Source organism: Chiloscyllium plagiosum, unplaced genomic scaffold (genome assembly GCF_037043375.1).
Source record: "Chiloscyllium plagiosum isolate Xiang-an unplaced genomic scaffold, Cpla_swu_hap1 HiC_scaffold_13, whole genome shotgun sequence".
Taxonomy (NCBI): Eukaryota; Metazoa; Chordata; class Chondrichthyes; order Orectolobiformes; family Hemiscylliidae; genus Chiloscyllium; species Chiloscyllium plagiosum.
Window position 1 is genome coordinate 9,572,392 of NW_028270151.1, and position 25,890 is coordinate 9,598,281.

At 46.3% G+C, this 25,890-nt stretch overlaps 1 long non-coding RNA gene across 2 annotated transcripts; it reads left to right on the forward strand.

The window, feature by feature from the left end:
• The first annotated feature begins 210 nt into the window (after positions 1-210).
• On the forward strand, positions 211-18,726 carry LOC148148235 (uncharacterized). 2 transcript variants are annotated; one of them, XR_015758990.1, is made up of 3 exons: positions 211-453; positions 1,815-1,865; positions 18,603-18,726. It is a non-coding gene; the product is annotated as an uncharacterized LOC148148235 (long non-coding RNA). The 2 variants fall into 2 exon arrangements; XR_015758989.1 differs by lacking the exon at positions 18,603-18,726 and adding an exon at positions 10,203-10,454.
• Positions 18,727-25,890: the final 7,164 nt, after the last annotated feature.

Sequence of the window (25,890 nt, forward strand, 5' to 3'; positions counted from 1 at the left end):
CCAGGGCCTATCAGTTCTGATGGACAATCACTGGATTTGCAACATTAATTCCCTTTCTCTCTCCCCTGATGCTGTCAGACCTGTTTCACCAGTATTTTCTGTTCAGTTTCAGCTGGCTCCAAACCCAGTTTCTGATTTCAATCCTTTTTTAACTCAAAGAATTGTATCTAATTCTTTCTTCGGTGCATTCAGTGTTTTGGTCTCAAATGGCTTTCAGTGGCAAAGAATTCCACAGACTCACACTCTCTGGGTGACGAAATGTCACCTCAGCTCAGTCCGAAATGGCTTACCCTGTTTCCTTAAACTGTAAGCACCCCCCACCCTGAAGCAGAGTCTGAATTTCCTGGTCATTGGGATCATCCTTCCTGCATTTACTCTTCCAGAAGAACAAAACAGGAACACAGGGAGAGGGCAGAGGAGCGGAATTAACTATGTGTTGTTGGTCATGACAAGGTGAGTGAACTCGTTTGATATTTTTATGGCTGTACGATATTGTTACTTGCTATTGTTTGGGAGAAGCCTCAGAGAAGGCTGGCACAGTGGCACAGTGTTTAGCAACACTGCCTCACGGCGCCAGGGACCCGGGTTCATTTGCATATTCTCCCCGTGTCTGCATGGATTCCTCCAGATGCTCTGGTTGCCTCCCACAGTCCAAAGATGTGCAGGTTAGGGTGGATTGCCCATGGTAAATTACCCATAGTGTTTAGGGGTGTGCAAGCTAGTCGGGTTGGATGTGGTAAATGTGAGGTTCCAGCGACTGGATGTGAGTCTGGAAGGGCTGCTCTTTGGAAGGTCAGTGCAGACCTGATGGGCTGAATGGCCTCTGTTATGAAGTAGCAGGTGTGTACCTTTGAGAGAGTGAGTGCTGTTTTGCACTGAGAGCTTACAAGCACCTGTAATATGACTAGCTAGCAGTCTCAGAGTGTACTGGAAAATTGAAAATGTGTAACATTGGGCTGTGAAATAGATATCTGGGTTGTTTTGACAACAATCTAAATCTAAGTTTGAATTATTACCCTGGATACTAAAACCCAATCAATTTTGAATTTATTGTTTTGCCAACATTAAACCAATGACATGATCCAATGTTTGGGGTACAAAGAAGTAAGTGTTGGACCGAAAGGAGTAAGAAGTTAGACAGAGAGTAGACTAGAATGAAAGAATCCCTACAGTGTAAAAATAGGTTCTTTGGCCCAAAAAATCTGCCCAGATCCATTCCCCAAATCTATTACTCTACATTTACCCCAAACTAATGTGCCTAACCTATACATCCCTGAACACTATGGAGAATTTAGCCTGGCCAATTCACCTAACCTGCACATTTTTGGATTGTGAGAGAAAATGGAGCACCCAGAGGAAATCCACGCAGACCCGGTGAGAATGTGTAAAGTCCACACAGTCGCCTGAGGCAGGAATCGAGCCCGGGGCCCTGACACTGTGAGGCAGCAGTGCTAACCACTGAGCCACTGTGCCACCCGGTAGAGTAAACTGCCATCATGAGAGATTGTCATTCAACACACTCTCAATCAAAGGTACCTTTTTCATATGAAACATCTTTGCAGCAAAAGACCGAAGACGACCCAGGGAGATCGACAGCTGAAAGAAAGAGGACACCGGATTCAGCAGCCACTGTGTGGATTTGAAATTAACTTGATGTAATTTTACTATGGGTTTTACGGGAACAACATATTGTTATCGAGTTGTGGGCAGATAACATGCAATTAAGAGAAAGATGGCTTATAGTTGTAAATAATTGTTGTTTAGTGTTCACTTTTACAGTTAAGGAATTAATTAATATTTTTTTCTTTAAATAGTGGAATTTTGGAGTTCTCTGTCATCCATACATTAACGGATTAAGAGGCGAGGTGAGCTTGACTGGGGGTTTGGGTTAATTAACAGAAGGGTTCACCACCGCGGGGGGTTCGGGTCTGTGATTTGGACAGGTTTAGACAGATCCACTCTGAGATTTGAGGGCTTTGGGGTATGAAAATTTGGGGTTCTGGGATTTGAGGATGATCCCCAAATTTGCCAAGAAAGTTTAGAAAGATAGAAAAAGGCCACACTTTGCAAATTTGCAAAGAGGTTAGAATTAGGTCTAACCAGGAACAAAAGTAAAGCTGAAATTGTAAGGGAGTTAGTCAAGCATTTAAGTCAGTCAGTAAAACAGACAAGTGAGAACAAAGAACAAAGAGAACAAAAAAAATTTACAGCCCAGGAACAGGCCCTTCGGCTCTCCAAGCCTGAGCTGATCCAAATCCATTGCCTAAACCTGTTGCCCAATTCCTAAGCACCTGTATCCCTCTACTCCCCACCTACTCATGCATCTGTCCAGACGCATCTTAAATGAATCTAACGTGCCTGCCTCTACCATGCCTGCCTCTACCAGCTCTGCTGGCAACGCATTCCAGACACCCACCACCCTCTGTGTGAAGTACTTGCCGCATGTATCCCCCTTAAACCTTTCACCTCTCACCTTGAAAGCATGACCTCTCGTTATTGAATCCTTCACCCTGGGTAAAAGCTTATCTCTATCCACCCTGTCTATACCCTTCATGATTTTATAGACCTCAATCAGGTCCCCCCTCAATCTCTTTTTTTCTAATGAAAACAAACCTAACCTACTCAACCTCTCTTCATAGCTGGCACCTTCCATGCAGTAGAGTTAGAAAAAACTGAAATTACAATTGAGGAGAATGGAGTTAGAAGATAAAGAAACAAGAGAGAAGAGAATGAGAAAGAGAGAGAGAGAGAAGAAAAAGAGACAGAAAGAGATAAAAGAAGGAGAGAGAAAGACAGAAAGAGGAAAAAGAGAAAGTTCTTAGTTGAGCAGAGACAGAGAAGAGAGGGAGAGAAAAAAGAGAGAAAAAAGAGAAAATGAGAGAGAATATGAACTTGAGAAGTTGTGAGTTAGTCAGGAAAGTCAAGTTAACAGGATGGCGTGGTCAGAGGACTTGTGGGTAATGCTAGTTCAGACTAAGCTGGTCAACAGAGCGAGTGAGGTATTTTCAGAGCTGTCAGATGAGGGGAAAAGAGATTATGCAGATGTCAAACAAACTATTTTAAGTGCTTACGAATTGGTACCAGAAGTGTATAGACAGCAGTTCAGAAACATAAAGAGGAAACCAGGTCAGACTTATGCGGAGTCTGAAAGAATTAAACATAGTAATTTTGATTGATGTGTGCAAGTCTTAAAACTAGATAAGACCTATGAGACTCTAAGAGAGATTATCCTGCTGGAGGAGTTTAAAAACCCACTTCCAGAAATGCTAAGAATTCACGTGGATGAACAGAAAGCTCAAGAAGAGAGGAGAGCAGCACAGATGGCAGATGAATATGTATTGGTGCATAAGGGAAAGCTTAGCTTCTGGCAAGAATTTCATCCTGTGAGGGATAGAAATTGGGAGGAGGGGAGATCCTACACTACAAAACAAAGAGTAGAGCGCACTGGTAAGAACTTACCACAGGTTAAAAAGAAACCCAAGAGGGTGGACAGGAGGTGAAAGGCCTCAGGTGTTTCCACTGTGCTAAAGTGGGATATGTAAAGTCACAGTGCTGGTCGCTAAAGAAAGCCACTGTGGAAAAAGATGTGGTAAAATAGGCTAAGCTAGTGGCATTAGTGAAACTAGTAAAGAAAACCCCAAGAAAAGTCAAGGAGCTGCAGGATAGTTCACAGCCTAGGGAGGGGATGGGGTATGGAGTTAGCACCTGATCTCTGTAAAGACTTCACCTCTGTGGGTAAAGTTTATTGTACCCAAAATCCACAAACCTGACTGCCCCAGTCAACCCATTGTCTCAGCATGCTCCTACCCCACTGAACTTACCTTGCATACCTTGACACTGCCCTGTCCTCCTTGGTCCAGGATATCTACACATACATTCATACACTACCCACACCCTCCACCTCCTCCTTGACTTTCATTTCCCTGACCTCCAACATTTCATCTTTGCTATGGACATCCAGTTGCTGTAGACATCCATCTGCCATGACGAAGGCTTCCAAGCCCTCCATTTCTTCCTTTCACGCCAACCCAATCAATATCCGTCCACTGACACTCTCATTCGTTTGGCTGAACTTGTCCTCATCCTCAACCATTTCTCTTTCAAATCCTCCCACTTTCTCCACACCAAAGTGGTAGCCATGGGTACCCACATGGGCCCCAGCTGTGCCCGTCTCTTTGTCGGTTATGTGGAACAGTCCATCTTCCGCAGTTTCATTGGCACCACTATCCACCTTTTCCTCTGCTCCATCGATGACTGTATCAACATCACCTTGTGCTCCCACGAGGAGGTTGAACAGTTTGTCAACTTTACAAACACCTTCAACCCTGATATCAAGTTTACCTGGACCATCTCGGACACCTCCCTCCTCTTTCTGGACCTCTTCATTTCTGGTGACCGACTCACCACAGGCATATACTTCAAACTCACTGACTTCAAACCCACTGACTCCTACAACTACCTGGACTACACCTCCTCCCTCCTGGCCTCCTGTGAACAATGCCATCCCTTAGTCCGAATTCCTCCGCTGCATCTGCTCCCAATTCCACCATAGAACACAGCAGGTGGACTTCTTCAAAGACTGCAATTTCCCCTCTCATGTGGTCATAGAGTCATAAAGTCATAGAGATGTACAGCATGGAAACAGACCCTTCGCTCCAACCCATCCATGCCGACCAGATATCCCAACCCAATCTAGTCCCACCTGCCAGCACCTGGCCCATATCCCTCCAAACCCTTCCTATTCATATACCCATCCAAATGCCTCTTAAATGTGGTCGACGATGCCCTTCAGCTCATCTCCTCCACTTCCTGCAATTCCATCCTCGAACCCCACCCCTCCAACTGCAACAAGGACAAACCCCCCCCAGTCCTCACCTTCCATCCCACCAACCTCTGGATGCATCACATCAGCCTCTGCCATTTCTGCCACCTACAAACAGACCCCCCCCCATCAGAGATATATCTCCCTCCCCACCGCTATCTGCATTCCACAGAGATCATTCCCTCTGCAACTCCCTTGTTAGATCCACGACACTCACCAACCCACCCTCCACTCCTGGCACCTTCCCCTGCCACCACAAGAATTGCAAAACCTGCATCCACACCTCCCCTTCACCTCTGTCCAAGGTCCCAAAGGATCCTCCCATATCCATCAGAGATTTACTTGTACTTCCACATATGTCATCTACTGTGATCATTGCTCTCAATGTGGTCTCCTCTACATTGGGAAGCCAGGGTATAAACTTGCAGAGCATTTCAGAGAACATCTCTGGGACTCATGTACTAATCAACCTCAATGCCCCGTGGCCAAACTCTTCAACTTCCCTACCCACTCCACCAAGAACATGCAGGTCCTGGGCCTCCTCCATCACGAATACCTTACCACCTAATGTCTGGAGGAAAAACGCCTCATTTTCCACCTTGGGACCCTGCAACCACACAGGATCAATGTGGATTTGAACAGTTTCCTCATTTTTCCTCACCCCCCACCTCAACCTAGATCCAACCCGTTAACTCAGCGCTGCCCTTTTGACCTGTCCTACCCATCCATCTTCCTTCCCATCTATCTGTCCTACCCTCCTCTCTGACCTATCACCATCACCCCCCCCCCCCAACCACCACGACCACCACCTACCTATCACACTCTTAGCTACCTTCACCTAACCCCACCCTCAAAGTTGGTTACGGAAGTTGCATCACAACGTTGGACTTACTGCATGGTTATTGGCAGGTACCTTTATCAGGGAAAGCGAAATAAATTTCTGCGTTTTTAACCCCTAATGGGCTATATCAACTCAAAATGATGCCCTTTGGAATGAAGAACGCACCCGCCAGATTCCGAAGACTCATGTACAAAGCTGTGGCTGGGTTAACAAACTGAGCAGTCCATCTGGATGATGTAGTGATCTTTAGTGAGTCATGGAAAGATCACATGATACAGTTGGCAGAGCTGTAAGGGAAGCAACACTGGTAATAAACTTAAAGAAAATAGAATTCACAAAGGCAACGATGACGTTCTTGGGACATAGCATCGTTCATGGAAGGTTGACCCCAAAGTCCGCCAAGATGAAGGTCATCATGGAATTTCCACGACCAGCCTCGAAGGAAAATGTGTTTTGATTTTTGGGATTGGCGGATTCTACCGGAAGCTTGTTCCAAACTTCTCTTATTTGACCTCCAACAACCCCTTTTTGTTCACACTCCTGTTGTGTGCCTTGGGTTGTTTGACATTACTGAAGTTAAAAACCACACAACACCAGGTTATAGTCCAAAGGGTTTATTTGGAAGCACGAGCTTTCGGAGCACTGCTCCTTCATGACTAGTTACCTGATGAAAGGGCTAGTGCTTCCAAATAAACCTGTTGGACTATAACCTGGTGTTGTGTGACTTTTAACTTTGTGCACCCCAGTCCAACACCAGCTCCTCCACATCATGACAATACTGAAGACACTACATCGGTACAGATTGTGATTGTCAGTGTTTACTGCATTGCTAAGTGACTATGAGGCAACATCTTTTCACAAAGCTCTCAGTTTGTAAGGGACATGGAAGTTTAAAGCATTATCATAAATGTAGGAAGAGTGCCCACAGTGGGAGCAGCTACCTGGAGATAAGTCTACATTTGTTATGTGGGAGCCGTATAGTTAGAATTCACAGCCAGAATATTCCTCAAGAGTGAAGAGAAAGAGTGGCAAGTCTAGAGAACTTGGTCAAGGGATATCCAGAGTCTGGTAAAATAAAAGAAGGAAGCATATGTCAGGTATAGCACCTTACATAAGAACATTGTGGGCAGCATGGTGGCACAGTGGTTAGCACTGCTGCCTCACAGCGCCAGAGACCTGGGTTCAATTCCTGCCTGAGGTGACTGACTGTGTGGAGTTTGCAAATTCTCCCCGTATCTGTGTGGGTTTCCTCCGGGTCCTCCGGTTTCCTCCCACAATCCAAAAATGTGCAGATTAGGTGAATTGGCCATGCTAAATTGTCCGGAGTGTTAGGTGAAGGGGTAAATGTAGGGGAATGGGTCTGGGTGGGTTGCGCTTCGGCGGGTCGGTGTGGACTTGTGGGGCCGAAGGGCCTGTTTCCACACTGTAAGTAATCTAATCTAATTTAAAATAAGAACCAGGAGCAGGAGTAGGCCAACTGGCCCTAGAGCTTGCTCTGCCCTTCAATAAGCTCATGGCTAATCTTCTTGTGGCCTCAGCTCCACTTACCCACCCTCTCAGCATAACCCTTAATTCCTCTACTATTCAAAAAAAAATCTATCTTAGCTTTGAAAACATTTACTGAAGTAGTGTCAACTAGTTCACTGGGCAGAGAGTTCCACAGATTCACAACCCTCTGGGTGGAGAATTTCCTTCTCAATTTAGTCCTAAATCTGCTCCCTCTAATTCTGAGGCTGTACTCCCTTCTCCTAGTTTCACCTGCCACTGGAAACATCCTCTCTATTTCTATCTTATTTATTCTCTTCATAATTTTATCTGTTTCTATAAGATCCCCGTTAAAAACAGTGAAGGGCCTTCAGGAGTACAGAGAGTGTGGGAGGTTGTTGAAAAAGCAATTTCGGAAGGCAAAGGAGGCCATGCAATACCTTTGGCAGATGGGATCAAGGAAATGCTAAAGCTTCTGGTTAGACCACTGTTGGAATATTGCATGCAATTCTGGTCTCCTTCCTATCGGAAAGATGTTTTGAAACTTGAAAGCATTCAGAAAAGATTTACAAGGATGTTGCCAGGGTTGGAGGATTTGAGCTATAGGGAGAGGCTGAACAGGCTGGGGCTGTTTTCCCTGGAGCGTCAGAGGCTGAGGGGTGACCTTATAGAGGTTTACAAAATTATGAGGGGGCATGGATAGGATAAATAGACAAAGTCTTTTCCCTGGGGTGGGGGAGTCCAGAACTAGAGGGCATAGGTTTAGGGTGAGAGGGGAAAGATATAAAAGAGACCTAAGGGGCAACTTTTTCACTCAGAGGATGGTACGTGTATGGAATGAGCTGCCAGAGGAAGTGGTGGAGGCTGGTACAATTGCAACATTTAAGAGGCATTTGGATGGGTATATGAAAAGGAAGGGTTTGGAGGGATAAGGGCCGGGTGCTGGCAGGTGGGACTAGATTGGGTTGGGATATCTGGTCGGCGTGGACGGGTTGGACCGAAGGGTCTGTTTCCGTGCTGTACATCGCTATGACTCTAAAGTAAGAGGACTACTAAGGAAAGAATGGGATTTGAAACAAAAGCAGAAACTGGAAAAGCTGGAAAGCTCAGCAGGTCTTGTAGAGGCTGTGGAGAGAAATTGGAGGTAACGTCTCAGGTCCAGTGACTTTTCCTCAGAACTCAGATTGTGTGGGATCTGTTAGAGACTGAAGGGGCAACCTTTGCATGGAACCAATGGACTGGATGAGGTCTTAAGTGAATACTTCTCATCTGTATTCACAAAGGAGAAAGAGATTGTAACTGGAGATTTCAAGTGGGATGGCGAGGTTTCGGAACATGTTAAGATTAATGAGGAGGAGGTATTAGACTTTTCAGTGGGCTTAAAGGTACAGAAATCCCCAGGTCCTGATGAGATATATCCCAGGCTGCTGTAGGAGGCAATTGAGGAGATTGCTGGTGTCTGGTGGAAATATTTAATACCTTGCTGGCCACAACTGAAGGGCCAGATGACTGGAGATTAGCTAATGTGACTCCTTTGTTCAAGACGTTAAAAATCACACAATACCAGGTTATTTGGAAGCACTCGCTTTTGGAGCGCTGCTCCTTCATCAGGTGGTTGTGGAGAATAAGACCATAATACACAGAATTTATAGCAAAAGATGACAATGTCATGCAACTGAAATGATGAATGAACAAACCTGGATTGATGTTAAATCTTTCATCTATTAGAATGGGTTGCAGGTTTTGGTTCATTAATATGTAAATCCCAGAACTTCCTTTAGGTCACCTTCTCGAGCTAACTTAAGGTTTGTATTTGCAGAATTATATTTGCAGATACATTTATTTTGCTCAAAAAATGCTAAACCTGCAGGCAGTCACTTTGGAAATAGAACCAGTCTGGGTCAAGATTGGGTTACAGCCAGGGTCTAACTCACACCTTTAATGCATTGTCTGAACTGAGATGTCACCTTTTGTTATAAAACCTTAACTTATCTCAAGGAGCAGGTCCATGATCATTTCAAATATCCAGCTATATTTCTTCTTGTATGTAGACAGCATGATTGCCAGTTGAGAACTCTGTGGTAACAGCATTTTTCATACCTTTTATACATTTTTAATATCCTCCCAGAAACTGCAAACTATGGTCAGTACCTTCTGTTAATCTACTCCACGATATCTTCACAGTACATCCTCCAATATCTTGGTGCAAATTGTTCCCCACATCCTAACCACAAGAGACCTGGGTTCAACTTGCACATTCTCCCCGTGTCTGCGTGGGTTTCCTCTGGGTGCTCCGGTTTCCTCCCACAGTCCAAAAATGTGCAGGTCAGGTGAATTGGCCAGGGGAAATTGCCCATAGTGTTAGGTGAAGGGATAAATGTAGGGGAATGGGACTGGGTGGGTGCGCTTCGGCGGGTCAGTGTGGACTTGTTGGGCCGAAGGGTCTGTTTCCACACTGTAAGTAATCTAATGTAATCTAATCTAAGAGCTAGGCAACATCACTACTCTCAAATCTGCTTCAAACCGATCTCCTTAGTCTCCACCAAATCCACAAGTCAGTTCTTTGCGACAGCATTTGTAAACCCAAACCATGTATGCTGTAGTTTAATCACACAATTTTAAATATACTCCACAAATCCCCATTTTGCATCTTCCCAAACAGAATCACACAAGCAAGGTGGGCTAATAATAGTATATAGGTCTCCTAGAATGTTGAAGAGCAGTAAAACATGTGTCGGAGAAATTGAGCCCAATGGATCAGAGACCACAAACGAGGATCGCGGTGAAATTGACAAGCAGTTTAATTAAACAAAGGCGATCATGCAGAAGAGAAATTGACCAGGCCGACACAGAGCTGATCCTCTGCACAGATGGCCAGAATGTGCTTCCCAGAACAAAAGGTGCCAGTATGCTCTGTAGGGTTACAACACAAAGGTATAATTGTGAAGCAGTTATAGTACAATGGGGAAAATTGTAAAGAGATTAAAACAAGAATAAGCTGAATAGAAGTTAATCAAGCGTCCAGCAGTATCAATTCATTTGTAATTGAAACAGGGAGATACCAGACAAAAGTGAGGACTGCAGATGCTGGAGATTAGAGTCAAGGATGTGATGCTGGAAAAGCACAGCAGGTCAGGCAGCATCCAAGGAGCAGGAAAATCGACGTTTCGGGCAAAAGCCCTTCAACAGGAGATTCCAGCCATCTCTGTGAGTGGGTGAGAGTGTCTTCTAGAGGATTCCTCATTGTATTTCCTATCCACGCAAATATGTGGAAATGTTCCTTCTCCTGCCATCCAGGTCTGTCCATTGAGTTCCTCCGGGGAGTGAAGACTTCCAGGGTCTCTCGGTTTGCTGTTTTGTTTATGCGGTATCAGTTTCAATGGGAAATAGGGTGTTGGGACTGCAGTGCTAAACTGGGCTGGGAGTTGATTGTGAAAGCTGTTTTAGGAAGTGTATTCTCTGGTCTGGGAGGAGCTTGGCCATGTCTGGTTTCTATGTTCGCCTCTTTGACCAAGACTGGGGGCACTCTGGGTAGTTTCTGTAAGTGTTGGCAAGTGTGATTTCTGTGTTTTGCAGGCCAGCTTCTGTGTTTTTTTTATGTGGTCATGCTGTGGGTGAGGAGGCTGGCAGATCTTTTTCCCACAACATGGAACTTTAGGCTTCTGCATTTGCTGAACACAACATTCAAACAACATAAACAAGAAAAACAGAATAAGTGCAAGAAATATACAAAAAGGTGTTTACATTGAGTTCACATTCTATAATAAGTCTATTGACCTTACACCCCATCACCAAACCATTATCTCCCAGACTATACACAACCTCATCATCTCAGGAGATCTCACACCCTCAGCTTCAAACCTCATAGTTCATGATCCTCACACTGCCCAGTTCTACCTCCTTCCCAAGATCCACAAGCCTGACCACCCTGGCCGACCCATTGTGTCAGCCTACTCCTGCCCCACTGAACTCATCTCCACCTACCTCAACACTGTCCTATCCCCCCTAGTCCAGAAACTCCCAACATATGTTCGAGACACCACCCATACTCGCCACCTCTTCCAAGACTTCTATTTCCCCGGCCCTCAACACCTCATCTTCACCATGGATATCCAATCCCTCTACATCTCCATCCGCCATGACCAGGCCCTCCAAGCCCTCCGTTTTTTCCTCTCCCGACGTTCCCAACAGTACCCTTCCACCAACACTCTCATTCGTTTGGCCGAACTGGTCCTCACCCTCAACAATTTCTCCTTTGAATCCTCCCAATTCCTCCAGACCAAAGGGGTAGCCATGGGCACCCATATGGGCCCCAGCTATGCCTGTCTCTTTGTTGGCTATGTAGAACATTCCATCTTCCGTAATTACACCAACACCACTCCCCACCTCTTCCTCCGCTACATTGATGACTGCATTGGCACCCCCTCGTGCTCCCGCAAGGAGGTTGAACAGTTCATCAACTTCACCAACACATTCCACCCCGACCTTAAATTCACCTGGACCATCTCTGACACCTCCCTCCCCTTCCTGGACCTCTCCATCTCCATCAATGATGACCGACTCAACACAGGCATTTTTTACAAACTCACCGATTCCCACAGCTACCTGGATTACACCTCCTCCCATCCTACCTCCGGCAAAAATGCCATCCCGTATTCCCAATTCCTCCACCTCCGCTGCATCTGCTCCCAGGAGGACCAGTCCCACCATAGAACACACCAGATGGCCTCCTTCTTTAGAGACTGTAACTTCCCTTCCCACGTGGTTGAAGGTGCCCTCCAACGAATTTCATCCACGTCCCGCACCTCCGTTCTCAAACTCCACCCCTCCAACAGTAACAAGGACACCTCACCTTCCACCCTACTAACCTCTTCATAAAACACATCATCTGCCGACATTTCCGCCACCTCCATAGGGACCCCACCACCAGGGATATATTTCCCTCCCCTTTCTGCTTTCTGCAAAGACCGTTCCCTCCGTGACTACCAGGTCAGGTCCACACCCCCCCCAACAGCCCACCGTCCCATCCTGGCACCTTCCCCTGCCACCGCAGGAATTGCGAAACCTGTGTCCACACCTCCTCCCTCACCTCCACCCAAAGGAGCCTTCCACATTTTCTTTTAACCTCCCCAAAACTACTCTCACATCTGCTTCAAAGTCTCAATAGCACCCACAAGTCAGCTCTTTGCAATAGCTATTGTAAACCTGAGCTGTATTTTCAATATTCCAACACTCTGAATAGCATCACGCGGTTACCCTGGTGTTGTGTAACTTCTGACTAATGTCCTTCAGGAAAGGTAATCTGCTACCTTTACCTGGCCTGGCCTACATGTGACTCCACACCCACACAATGTACTTGACTCTCAATTGCCTTCAGAAAGGCCCAGGAAACCATTAAGTCATGCCAATCACTACAAGTCTCTTCAGTGGCAACTGTTGGATTGTCCTTATGATCACAAGCGATTTCAATTGAACCTATGGGACTATAACCTGGTGTCATGTGACTTCTGACTGTTGTTGATTGGTGGGGGAAAACACATCTCGTTCACTAATGTCCTTCATGGAAGGAGACAGCTGTCATTACCCAGTCATGTGATACCAGACCTACAGCAATGTGGTTGACTCTTAATGGCCCCATGGCCACCTGAATGCTGGAGAAAGTGGGGACTGCAGATGCTGGAGATCAGAGTGGAGAGTGTGGTGCTGGAAAAGCACAGCAGGTCAGGTAGCACCCGAGGAGCAGGAGACTCAATGTTTCGGGCAAGAACTCTCCATCAGGACTTAAGCCCAAAACATCAACTCTCCTGCTCCTTGGATGCTGCCTGACCTGCTCTGCTTTTCCAGCACCACACACTCGACTCACCCAGTGATGCCAACATCCCATGAATTGATGTAAAAAAAAGAATTTCTATCGAAAGACTGCAGACCTCATTGGAATCAAATTTGAACATGCCATCTCCCTGTCATGTTGCTGACCTAAGGGTGCTGTCAATGCAGATTCCACCTGTGGCAGCCACTGTGTGGGCTGATTACTAAATTCCACCACCACCCTCTCCACCCCCAAACCCCTCCAAGGGGTGTTTCAACCAAATGGAGGAACTCATCACAAAAATTCCAAAACCACTCTAGACACATTGGAGAGGAAGCAATTTTAAAAAAAATCTCCTTACTTGCAATATGGGTGCCTGGCCCTTTAAATAACACTAATATGGGCCAACCATTCAGGAGAATGTTTGTTGATTGCAGTGTGTTGGAGAAATATGTTGCCAGGATTAACACTGGACATGTGAGGTACACGTGTGTGACGTTAGCTTGTATTGAATTGAATTGAATTTATTGTCATGTGTACCGCTCGGGCACAGTGAAAAGCTTTGTCTTGTGAGCAATACAGGCGGATCACAGAGTTAAGTTGTATAGATAAGTAAATAATAGGTAAACAGCAGCAAAAACAAAAACATAGGTACAGGCAAATGTTAAGAGTTTGTGAGTCCATCAGTATTCTAACAACAGGAGGGTAGAAACTGTTATGAAACCGGCTGGTGCGTGTGTTCAAGCTTCTGTACCTTCTCCCCGATGGTAGAGGTTGTAGAGAAACATTGCCAGGGTGGGATGGATCTTTGAGAATACTGGCGGCCTTTCCTTGACAGCGGGCCTGGCAGATGGATTCTATAGATGGGAGGTTGGCCTTTGTGATTGTCCGGGCCGAGTTCACCACTCTCTGTAACTGTCTCCGCTCTTGAATGGTACAGTTGCCGTACCAGGTAGTGATACATCCAGACAGAATGCTCTCGATGGCCCACCTATAAAAATTGGCAAGTGTATTCGCCATCATGCCAAGTTCCTCAGCTGCCTGAGGAAGAAGAGACGTTGTTGGGTCTTTGTAACCAGTGTGTCCACATGAAGAGTCCAAGAAAGCTTGTTGTTGATGACCACTCCCAGGAGCTTGACACTTTCCACTCGTTCCACCTCTGTGCTGTTAATGTGTTAATGTGTAAGGGGGGCATGAGTAACATCCCGCTGAAAATCAATAATGAGTTCCTTGGTTTTGCCAGCATTGAGAGCTAGGTTGTTCTCAGTGCACCATTTTTCAGGTCTTCCACCTCCCGTCTGTAGCTTGTTGAGCTTTGTGTTGTTCTAGCATCAATTCAAAACCTTCTGATACAATCTGCATTCATCTTTCTCCACACAGGATGTTGTGTAGACCACACAGGGAGCAGCCGGTGGGATAAGGCATCCCACAGGTAGCACTTGGACTCTCTGGGTGCTGAGAATAAAGGACACTTTGTGTTCCATGACTGTCAACGGACCTGGAGGAACCAGAGTGATGTGGCATGAGTGATTAAGCCATTTATATAATTAAATGTCTCCTACATTGCACAGCACCACAACATAATCGCTCATTGACACCAGCATTGCAGAAAGATATGGAACGAGGAAAGGCAATTTGATCCACTACTTTTGTCCAAAAAGTTTGGAATTTTCTATATATCTCCTGTGAAAGTTGATGCTCGTTCTTCACAGATAATGGGGTGACACGATGGCTCAATGGTTAGCACTGGTGTCTCAGGGACCCAGGTTCAATTCCAGCCTCAGACAACTCCCTGTGTGGAGTTTGCACATTCTCCCTGTGACTGCCTGGGTTTTCTCCCACAGTCCAAAGATGTGAAGGTTAGGTGATTTGGCCATGCTAAATTGTCCATAGTGTTCAGGGATGTGTACATTAGGTGCATTAGTCAGGCACAATGTAGAGTAATAGGGTAGGGGAATTGGGTTTGGGTGGGATACTCTTTGGAGGGTCGGTGTAGAGCTGTTGGGCCAAAGGGCCTCTTTACACTCTATTATGCTGTGATAACAGATCAACATTTGTGAGTCAAAGTATTGTCCTGCATATAAATGTTATGATGAGGAAATTAATTTTTTTGTGCTATTATGTATTTCAATGTACTTTGGTACGTAAAATTAGGACCTATCAGTTTAGAGTCAGGTGACAACCTCTCTTTGTTTGCAACTCAGTTTACCATAATCCATTCTGTTTTTTTTCTTTAATCGGTGAGAGATCAATTGGGTTTCTACTAGTGATATGGTACTATGGACTATAGCATGCTTTTTAACTCCTCAAAAGCAGTACCTATGCAATAGTTGACCCCATAAATGTAGCCTTAAAAACCAGTCTAAAAAATTACCACTTTTACAGAGTATGTATGGTACTTGCTTGTAGCCAGAAACCATTCCAAGCCAGCCTGTGTCACCTATGCCCTGAAGCTCAGTGTTACACAGTGTCAAATTCTGTTTGATAATTCTCCTGAGAACCATCTTGAGCTGTTTATTATGTTAAAGGTGTAGAGCACAAAATGTTGTTTCAGTCGTATGACTGTAACTATCAACATGCCAATCAGGTACTAGTTGATGTGCGGACAGCAACTTCCACCATGCTAAGTATTCCTTTCATAATTTTTCCCTGTTGTGTTAGTAACAGAAATTAATGTAGCCATGATAATTCAGTTTCCTATAGCAGTCATTTACAGGATTTAACTCAGGCACAGCAACTGGATCAAATTTCTTGTTGAGCCAAGAGCAACTCAATCAACTTCACGACGTTATTGACTAAATATTGCAACAGGGCAGAGTGGGAAAACATCCAAGTGCTCAATATCATGTCAGTGGGATAACAAGAAAAGAGTGTTACTTGATATCATGGTCTCGAGCTTTCTTGATTTGTTTATGGTGAATCAAAGAGAAATTTCCTAAAATTAATTTCCCCTTGAATCAGGTTAGAAGGTTTTTTTTTTGTTTATTTTAGTTAAACATCACACAACACCAGGTAATAGTTCAATGGGTTTATTTGGAAGCACTAGCTTTCGGAGGGCTGCTCCTTCATCAGGTAGCTGAATTCATTGTTCAACATATCATTTCAGTTGCATGACACTGTAAACTTTTGCTATAAATTCTTTGTCTTATGATCCTACTCCACAGCCACCTGATGAAGGAGTGACGCTCCGAAACCTAATGCTTCGAAATAAACCTTTTGGACTATAACGTGGTGTTGTGTAATTTTTAACTTTGCCCTCCAAGTCCAACTAGGAGAAAGTGAGGACTGCAGCTGCTGGAATACCAGAGTTGAAAAATTGGTGCTGGAAAAGCACAGCAGGCCAGGCAGCATCCGAGGAGCAGGAGAATCGACGTTTCGGGCATAAGCCCTTCTTCAGGAATGGGGCGGGTGTGCCAAGCGGGCTGAGATAAAAGGTAGGGGGGAAGCCCCAAGTCCAACACCAGCTCCTTTACATTTTTATTAATTTTGACATAAATCAGGAGGTTGGGTATAAATGCTGGACGGGATATTAGCAATCAAGACATGGTAGATGGACATGGTTCCTGTATTTTATCATATATTTTCTGCATGGTTACCACATAGGAGGTTTTGTTTGAACATATAGGAGACCGTCCTCTTAGCTTACGGCTTGTAATCTTTTATGTTCCCCTGAGTAGATCACTGGATTCCTGGTTGAATTCCTGATCTCGAATGCAGCCCACAATCAATCCTACTCTGAAATGCTGGCCTTGATGTAGAGCAAATCTTGACTTTGTAAGATATTGTGAACCTAACATGGGTCACATATTTTGTAGCTCTTTCTGTTTTTAATCCAATCATGACCTGATATTTGCTTTGCAGATACTTCACTCTGTTACGTGACAAAAACTGTTTGGTAAAGTCAGATGTTAAGACTGAGAAATCTGCCGGAGCTCCATTACTGATTCATAGAGGCACCATTCCACAAGGGACTTAACATGTTTCTGACGATGTCAGCCATTAAAATGAACTATGATTCTCACTTTGCATTGAGAATTTTAAAAATTCACTCATGGAATGTGAGCATCGCTGGCTGGGCCCAGCATTTATTACCCATCCCTTATTGCCCCTTGAGAAGGTGGGGGGTGAGCTGCCTTCTTGAACTGCGGCAGTCCACCTGCTGTGGGTTGACCCACAATGCCCTGAGGAAGGGAATTCCAGGATTTTGATCCTAAAAAAATGGCAATGTATTTCCAAATCAGGATGGTGTGTGGCTTGGAGTGGAATTTGTAGGTGGTGGTGTTACCGTGTATCTGCTGCCCTTGTCCTTCCTGTTTGGAAAGTGCTGTCAGAGGTATTCAGTGAATTTCGGTAGTGGAGTTTTTTTAGATTAGATTCCCTACAGTGTGGAAACAGGCCCTTTGGCCCAACAAGTCCACACCAACCCTCTGAAGAGTATCTCACCCAGACCCATTTCCCTCTGACTAATGCACCTAACACTATGGACAATTTAGCATGATCAATTCACCTGACCTGTACATCTTTGGACTGTGGGAGGAAACCGAAGCACCCGGAGAAAACCCACACAGACACAGGGAGAATGTGCAAACTCCCCACAGACAGTTGCCCGAGGCTGGAATTGAACCTGGGGCCCTGGTGCTGTGAGGGAGCAGTGCTAACCACTGAGCCACCGTCTTGTAGACAGTACACACTGTTGTGTAAGGATATGGTGCCAATGAAGTGGGTTGCTTTGTACTGGATGGTGTCAAACTTCTTGAGTGTCTTTGTCTGGCAATACAGTGTTATGAAGTTGAAGGTGTGTACTGTACCTTTAAGAGAGAGTGACTGCTGTTCTGAACTGAGAGATTATAACAACCAGCGTGTGTGACTAGATGGCAGTCCCAGAGTATACTGAAAAATTGAAAATGTATAACATTCCACGATGAAACGTGTGTACCTGAGTTTTGGTTGCTGTTTTGACAACAGTTTGAATTTAACCAATCGGTTTAAATTTTGACTCAAGGTACAAAAACCCAATTGAGTTTGAACTTATTGTTTTGCCAACATCGAACCAATGAGATGATCTGATGTTGGGGGGTAATAAAATGCAGACATTTTAAAAATTGGTCAGAAAGCTACTGCCATTGAGAGAGAAACCCATGGAGAGCTAACATCTTGATGTCAAAGAAATGAGAAAAGGGACCTTTTCATGTGAAACACACTCGCAATAAAAAGAAAGAAGATGACCCAGGGAAATCTTCACCCAGAAGAATGAAGACGCAGAAGAAGACAGCAACTGTGTGGTTTTGAAATTAAGTTGATGTAATTTTGGTAATGTCTTATTGGAACAGCATATTGCTATTGAGTTGGAGGCAGATAGTAATCAGTTAATAGAAAGGGGGGCTTAGAATTGTGAATAGTTGTTTAATGTTCTCTTTTCGAATTAAAAAATAAATTGATGTTATTTTCTTTAAATAGTGGAATTAGGGAGATCTCTGTCACCCATATTTTAACAGATTATGAGACAAGGAGTGCTTTTCTGGGTGTTTGGTGTAACTAACAGAGGGCTTCACCTCAGAGACAGAACAACAGTACTGAGGGAATTTGGCACTGCAGCATCAGTGTAGATTTATGGTATAATATGGTATGGTTTATTTTGTCCTCAGATTTCTGCAGTGGAATGTGAATCCTTGGAGGAAAATGTGCTGTTGGTGGTGGATCCATGTGCTTGCTGCCATTGTTCCTCTAGATGGTAGAGACCATGGCTTTGTTGAGTTATTGCAGTTATGATCCCAGCTAGTGTACATATTGGAAATGTCAGATCACAGACTAAAAGTTACTTTGTCAATTGCTGACTTGTGTTTTTTTGTACTGTGGAAATCAGGATTGGACACATTCACAAGATGCTGTGTTTTTAGAGTGAAGACTAAAACATTTATTAAATAGGGGGAGAAAATGAACTATATTACATGAGATGAAAAGTTGGAAAGATTTAATAATAAGCAGCAGAATAAAAATTTTGTCTCAGCAATATCTTTATAAAGACTCAGACCTCAGTCAGGAACATTGCTAACTCAGATGGAGGGGAGATGATGGCTGGATTGTTAATCCAGTGTTTCAGATTATGTTCTAGAGATCCAGGCTCAAATCTTGCCACAGCATTTGGTAGAATTTGAATTCAATGTAAGCCTGGGATTAGGAGTCTAACGATCACTATGAATCCATCATTGATTGTCAGGAAAAACAATTGTCTGGTTCTTGAACACCCTTTGTTCCTTAATAAAGGAATCTGCCTTACCTGGTCTGGCCCTACATGTGACTCCAAACCCACAGCAATGTAGTTGATTCTTAACTGTGGTCATTCTCATCTCAACTCTGAGATTCAGTGGATTTCTCATTGTTTTGACCATGGCTATAATAAGGTCAATAACTGAGTGCCCTGGAGAAGCCCCAACTGAGTGTCAGTGAGCAGGTTATTCCTGTGCAAATAGCACAGTATTAGTATCACCTTGTGCAGCATTAGTATCACTTTGCTAATGATTGAGAGTAGACTACTAGGACGGGAAATGTTTGGGTTGGATTTGTCCTGCTTGAATTTGAGTCAACGTTGAATACTCCAATCACAAATCCCTCCTGACTGGTGTTCCCCCAGTCCTTATTGACAAGCATCCTTTCTGTGTAACTGCACACAACATCAGTACAGCAGCTCTGATTGCACCCTGCAGACATCTGCCAACCAGCATGGGTTAATGAGGGAACTGAAGAGAAGGAAAGGATGATGAGATAAGGTGGGTGCTGTGTGAGAGAGCATCTGAGCTTGTTGGTTAACAGGACACCCCACCCTCTGGTATAGGGGGTCCATGCTGCAGCCTGTCATTGCCAATGGTTGACTTACATTATCATTGTCATGTGTACTTGAGTACAGGAGTTTACTGAAAAGTGTATCATGTCACCAATCTCTAGTGCCATACAAAAAACAGGATTAAGAACAGAAGCAGAAGTAAAAGGAACAGCCAAAAGGAAAGGACATGTCCAGATCACTCCCCCTGCCTCCACCATGAGTCCTCACTGTCAGAAACACGGGGGGGCCCTAAGTCCCCACACGCAGCCATCTCTGCTGTCAGTACCCGGGCCTACCCACGGCCTGGAACCACACAGCCCACTGCTGGAACATTATCATAGTACCCGGGCCTATCCACAGCCTGGAACTACGCAGCCCACTGCTGGAACATTATCATAGTACCCGGGCCTACCCACAGCCTGGAACCACGCAGCCTCTGCTGGTACAATATTACAGTACCCGGGCCTACACACAGCCCACTGCTGGAACAATATCATAGTACCCGGGCCTATCCACAGCCTGGAACTACGCAGCCTCTGCTGGTACAATATTACACTACCCGGGCCTATCCACAGCCTGGAACCGCACAGCCTCTGCTGGTACAATATTACAGTACCCGGGCCTACACACAGCCCACTGCTGGAACAATATCATAGTACCCGGGCCTATCCACAGCCTGGAACCACGCAGCCTCTGCTGGTACAATATTACAGTACCCGGGCCTACTCACAGCCTGGAACCACACAGCCTCTGCTGGTACAATATTACAGTACCCAGGCCTACTCACAGCCTGGAACCACACAGCCTCTGCTGGTACAATATTACAGTACCCGGGCCTACTCACAGCCTGGAACCACACAGCCTCTGCTGGTACAATATTACAGTACCCGGGCCTACTCACAGCCTGGAACCACACAGCCTCTGCTGGTACAATATTACAGTACCCAGGCCTACCCACAGCCTGGAACTGCACAGCCTGTGGAACCATATCACAATTGTTTGGCACCATATTGTCTCCACTAACGTCAACACCACCATGTGTCCACTCTGGGCCAATCTCAGCAAAGCAGCTGCCAGGTCCCAAACTGGGCTCCAACCCGATATTGGGCCTTCTTCACCAAAGCAGCTGCGACCTTTTCCTGGATTTTGTTGCAGCCACAGCTATCTCCCAGGAATGACCGCCATTTCAGCAAAGGATCCACTCCCACTCCTGATCCCCTGGGAAGGAGTCACTCCCACTGCCCATCCCTGGGAAGGAGTCACTCCCACTGCCCATCTCCCGGGAAGGAGTCACTCCCACTGCCCATCTCCCGGGAAGGGGTCACTCCCACTGCCCATCCCCTGAGTAGGAGTCACTCCCACTGCCCATCTCCCGGGAAGGAGTCACTCCCGCTGCCCTCCCCCAGGAAGGACCCGCTGCTCACCCTTCGCTGCTCATCCCATGTGAAGGAATTACTTCCGCTGCCCAGCCTCTGGGAAGGGGTCACTCCCGCTGCCCACCCCCCCGGGAAGGAGTCACCCCCGCTGCCCATCCCCCCGGGAAGGAGTCACTCCCGCTGCCCATCCCCCCGGGAAGGAGTCACTCCTGCTGCCCATCCCCCCGGGAAGGAGTCACTCCTGCTGCCCATCCCCCGGGAAAGGGTCCCCCCTGCTGCCCATCCCCCCGGGAAGGAGTCACTCCTGCTGCCCATCTCCCGGGAAGGGGTCCCCCCTGCTGCCAATCCCCCAGGAAGGTGTCCCCCCCACTGCCGATCCCTCGGGAAGGGGTCACTCCCGTTGCCCATCCCCCGGGAAAGGGTGCCCCCCGCTGCCCATCCCCTGTGAAGGGGTCCCCCCTGCTGCCCATCCCCCAGGATGGTGTCCCCCCTGCTGCCCATCCCCCGGGAAGGGGTCACTCCCGCTGCCCATCCCCTGTGAAGGGGTCACTCCCGCTGCCCATCCCATGGGAAGGGGTCCCCCCCCGCTGCCCATCCCCCGGGAAGGGGTCCCCCCCCGCTGCCCATCCCCCGGGAAGGGCCCCCCCCCCGCTACCCTTCCATCGGGAAGGGGTCCCCCCCCGGTGCCCATCCCCCAGGAAGGGGTCCCCCCCACTGCCCATTCCCCTGGAAAGTGTCCCCCCCGCTGCCCATCCTCCGGGAAGGGGTCCCCCCCGCTGCCCATCCTCCGGGAAGGGGTCCCCTCCGCTGCCCATCCCCCGGGAAGGGGTCACTCCCGCTGCCCATCCCCTAGGTAGGAGAGGCAGTTGCAGTGATTTTTGCAGGGTCAGCCAGCTGAACCTCATAGAACATGAGTTCCCCAATTGGGCCTCTTAATCTGGTCCATTCGGGGAGCCCTGGCTGACAGGTATAAACAAGAGAGTCAGGGCTACTGTTCAATCTGGGATACAGCTCTGAGATAGCTGAGTCAGTGTTATGTATATAAAGGGTGACTTTGATTATTGGAGTTGGGAAGTCATATTAAGGTTATACAGAACATTGGAGTGGCTCTGCTGGAGTTCTCTGTACAGTTCTGGTCGCCCGTTTTCGGAAGGATATTATTAAGCTGGAGAAGGTTGAGAAGACCATTTACAGGATGTGGCCAGGTATAGAAGGTTTGCATTATCAAGACATGCTGGATAGGCTGGGACGTTTTACACTGGAGTGTAGGAGGTTGAGAGGTGACCTTACAGAGGTTTATAAAGTAATTAGGGGTCTTAATAGGGTTAATTATAGTTGTCTTTCTCTAGGATGAAGGATTTCAACAAGACGGGGCACATTGTTAAGGTGAGAGGGGAGTGATGAAAAAAAAACACACGAGAGGCAATATTTTCACAAAGCGGGTGGTTTGTTTGTGGATTGAACTTCCTGAGGAAGTGGTGGACGTGAGTACAATTAAAACATTTAAAAGACATTTAGCTAAGTACATAGGAAAGTTATACAAGGAGGAGGCAAGTGGCACTAGTTCAGTTTGGAATTATGGTTGGACTGGTTGCACTGAAGGGTTGAGAGTGTGGCACTGGAAAAGCACAGCAGGTCAGGCAGCATCCAAGGAGCAGGAGAGTCAATGTTTCAGGCAAAAGCTCATCATCAGGAATGATGGACTGAAGGGTCTGCATCCTTGCTGTACAGATGCCAACATATCTGCATTGGTGGGGTCGTACCCAGAGTGCCAACAAAAGTTACCACCAGTAACTCCCACACATTCATGGGAATGGCTGGATGAACCCTGGGCTTGGGTACACATCGATTACACAGGCCCTTTCATGGGCTCAATGTTCTTTGTCACTGTGGACGCCCACTCAAAGTGACTGGATGAGCACAGAGTTGATTCATCAAACACCGGCAGGATAATGAAAAAACTGCACTCATCTTTTGCAATACCTGGACTCTAGGAGTGTTGGTCACTGACAACTGGCCATCATTTACCAGCAGGTAATTGGAGTCTAATGGTTTTCAACATATACGGACACCTCCACACCATCCATCGTCCATTGGTCTGGTGGAAAGAGGAGTCCAAATTTTGAAGGCCGGTGTAAGGAAACAGCCTACAGCTTCACTTGATACTAAACTGTCCCAGTTTCGATTTGATTATAGGACCATCCCTCACACAACTTCAGGGATAGCTCCTGTCCAGTTGCTAATGGAGAGATGACTCCGTACCAGCTTAAACCTGATCTGGGGGAGGGGAAGGTGAGATGGCACCAGGAATGCCAATGCCAGACTCAAGAATCCTTTGAGCAAGAGCCAGTTTACTTCAGGGGACAAAGTTTGATGTTAAAACCATGGAACCGGCCCTGTATGAGCAAGAGGCATGTTCGATGTGAGGTCACGTCCCGTGATGTACAAAGTTGGGGTAGGAGAGGCGGTCCTGAACAAGCACGTGGACCACATGAAAGCTGCAAACTCGCAAACAGGACAGGAGGGAACCATACCCCGCCCCTCAGAACATCCAGCAAGCCTTGTGTTCTCCCCCTCCGCCTACCATCGAAGAAGCCTCGGTGGACGAATGGGCGCGGCAGATGTCACAGCCTCGACACCATTACGGAAGAAGAAGATGAATTTCAACCCCGACGCTCTGGGCACAAGAGGCGTGCGACGATCAGGTCCACGCCGCCATTACCCGAAGCAGAATCGGAGGAACCAGACCTGGTGTGAAAACCCTCCAAAGGGAAGGTACAGGAAAAAGCATGGGCCTATGTCCCCGGACTTAGAGGGGACGGGACGTGGTGATTGGAAGGGGGTCAGCCAGGTGGGTCTCATAATGACTGGCAATAAATGCTGGCCCAGTCAGAAGGCCCTAACCATAAGGTCCAAAGAAATAAGAACAGGAGGAGATCACTCAGTCTGCTCTCCCATTCAATAGGACCATGGCTGATCTGACACTGCTCACACCTTTTCCCTTTAACCCTTGATGCCCTGACTGGTCAAGAATCTATCTCAGCCTTAAATATGCACAAGGACACTGCCCTCGCAGCTCTGTGACAAGGAGTTCCAAAGACCCTCCGCCCTCTGAGAGAAGAAATTCCTCCTCCTTCTCTCAGTCTTACATTGGTGCCCTTTATTCTAAGATTCTGGCCTCTGGTCCTGGACTCTTCCAGGAGGGGGTCATGACCCCATCCAAGGAATAAATTAAAAACAACTATTGCACTAAAGGAGGTCATTTGACCTATTGTGGATGTCCTGGCTTCTGCCAGATATTTCCCTTTTCATGTGTGCATATCGACCCACATCCCTTTGGAAACTTAAATCACTGAGTTTGGCATAGTGTTTAAGATTGTAACAGTTCTCTGCATTAAAACATATACCTCATCAACTCCTCTCCAACTCCTTTGCCACTCAATCCAGTCCTGCACAAGCATAAATTTACGAAAAAAAGTCAGTGTGTTCAGCTGGTTCGGAGAGTGCTGATCTGATCCCAAAATGGAAAGCGTTCAAAGATAGCTACAGGAATTGTTGTCAGACACCCCCCCAGCTCCCCCAGAGAACTCTCCAGCCACAACGTTTGAACACCATGGGGTAGAGATAGATATTATGGGTTTGCAGAACCTAGGATCTCACCTAACAATTTGTCTCGATGTGGAGGTGCCAGTCTTGGGCTGGGGTGAATAAAGTTAAAAATCACAACAACAGGTTATAGTCCAACAGGTTTATGTAAAATCACAAGCTTCTCTCTCACTTCTTCTGGCGAATGAGCAGCGCTCTGAAAGCTTGTGATTTTAAATAATCCCTGCTGGGCTATAACTTCCTGAAGAAGGGCTTATGCCCGAAACGTCGATTCTCCTGTTCCCTGGGTGCTGCCTGAACTGCTACGCTTTTCCAGCAACACATTTTCAGCTATAACTTGGTGTCTCAATAATATGTCTGAATTCCCATATAATGTTGAAAGTTCCAGCTTCTCAAAAGTTGCACTAAACAATTTCCCCAAGGGTTAGGCAAGCATTCAGACAATAGAAATGCTCACTTTTAGCTTTATCCTGCTTGCTTTCCGCTTTAGATTAGATTCCCTACAGTGCGGAAACAGGCCCTTCAGCCCAACCAGTCCACACCAACGAGTAACCCATCCAGACCCATTTACCCCTGATTAATGCACCTAACACTATGGACAATTTAGCATGGCCAATTCACCTAACCTGTACATCTTTGGTGTGTGGGAGAAAACCCACGCAGACACGGGGAGAATGTGCAAACTCCACACGGACAGTCACCTGAGGCTGGAATCAAACCTGGTACTGTGAGGCAGCAGTGCTAACCACTGAGCCACTGTGCCACCCTAAATGTTGTGATCACATTAACCAGTGTGGCTTCATGAACTTAGAGTCATAGAGTAATACAGCATGGAAACAGACCCTTCGGCCCAAACTGATCTATACTGACCACAGTGCACGCTCAGCGAGGTCCTATTGCCTACATTTGGTCTATATCACTCTAAACCCTTCCTATCCATGTACCTCTCCAAAGGTTTTTTAAATGTTGCTCTTGTACCTTCCTCAATGCCCCACTTTTTCTGTCAGTGTAGAATAGTCATGTGGAAAAACGTGAGAGAAAGGGTTGATGAGGGAAAATAGAATACCATGGATTTCCAAAGTGCATTCAGTACAGTGTCACACAACAGGATTGAGAGGAAATAGACAGTAG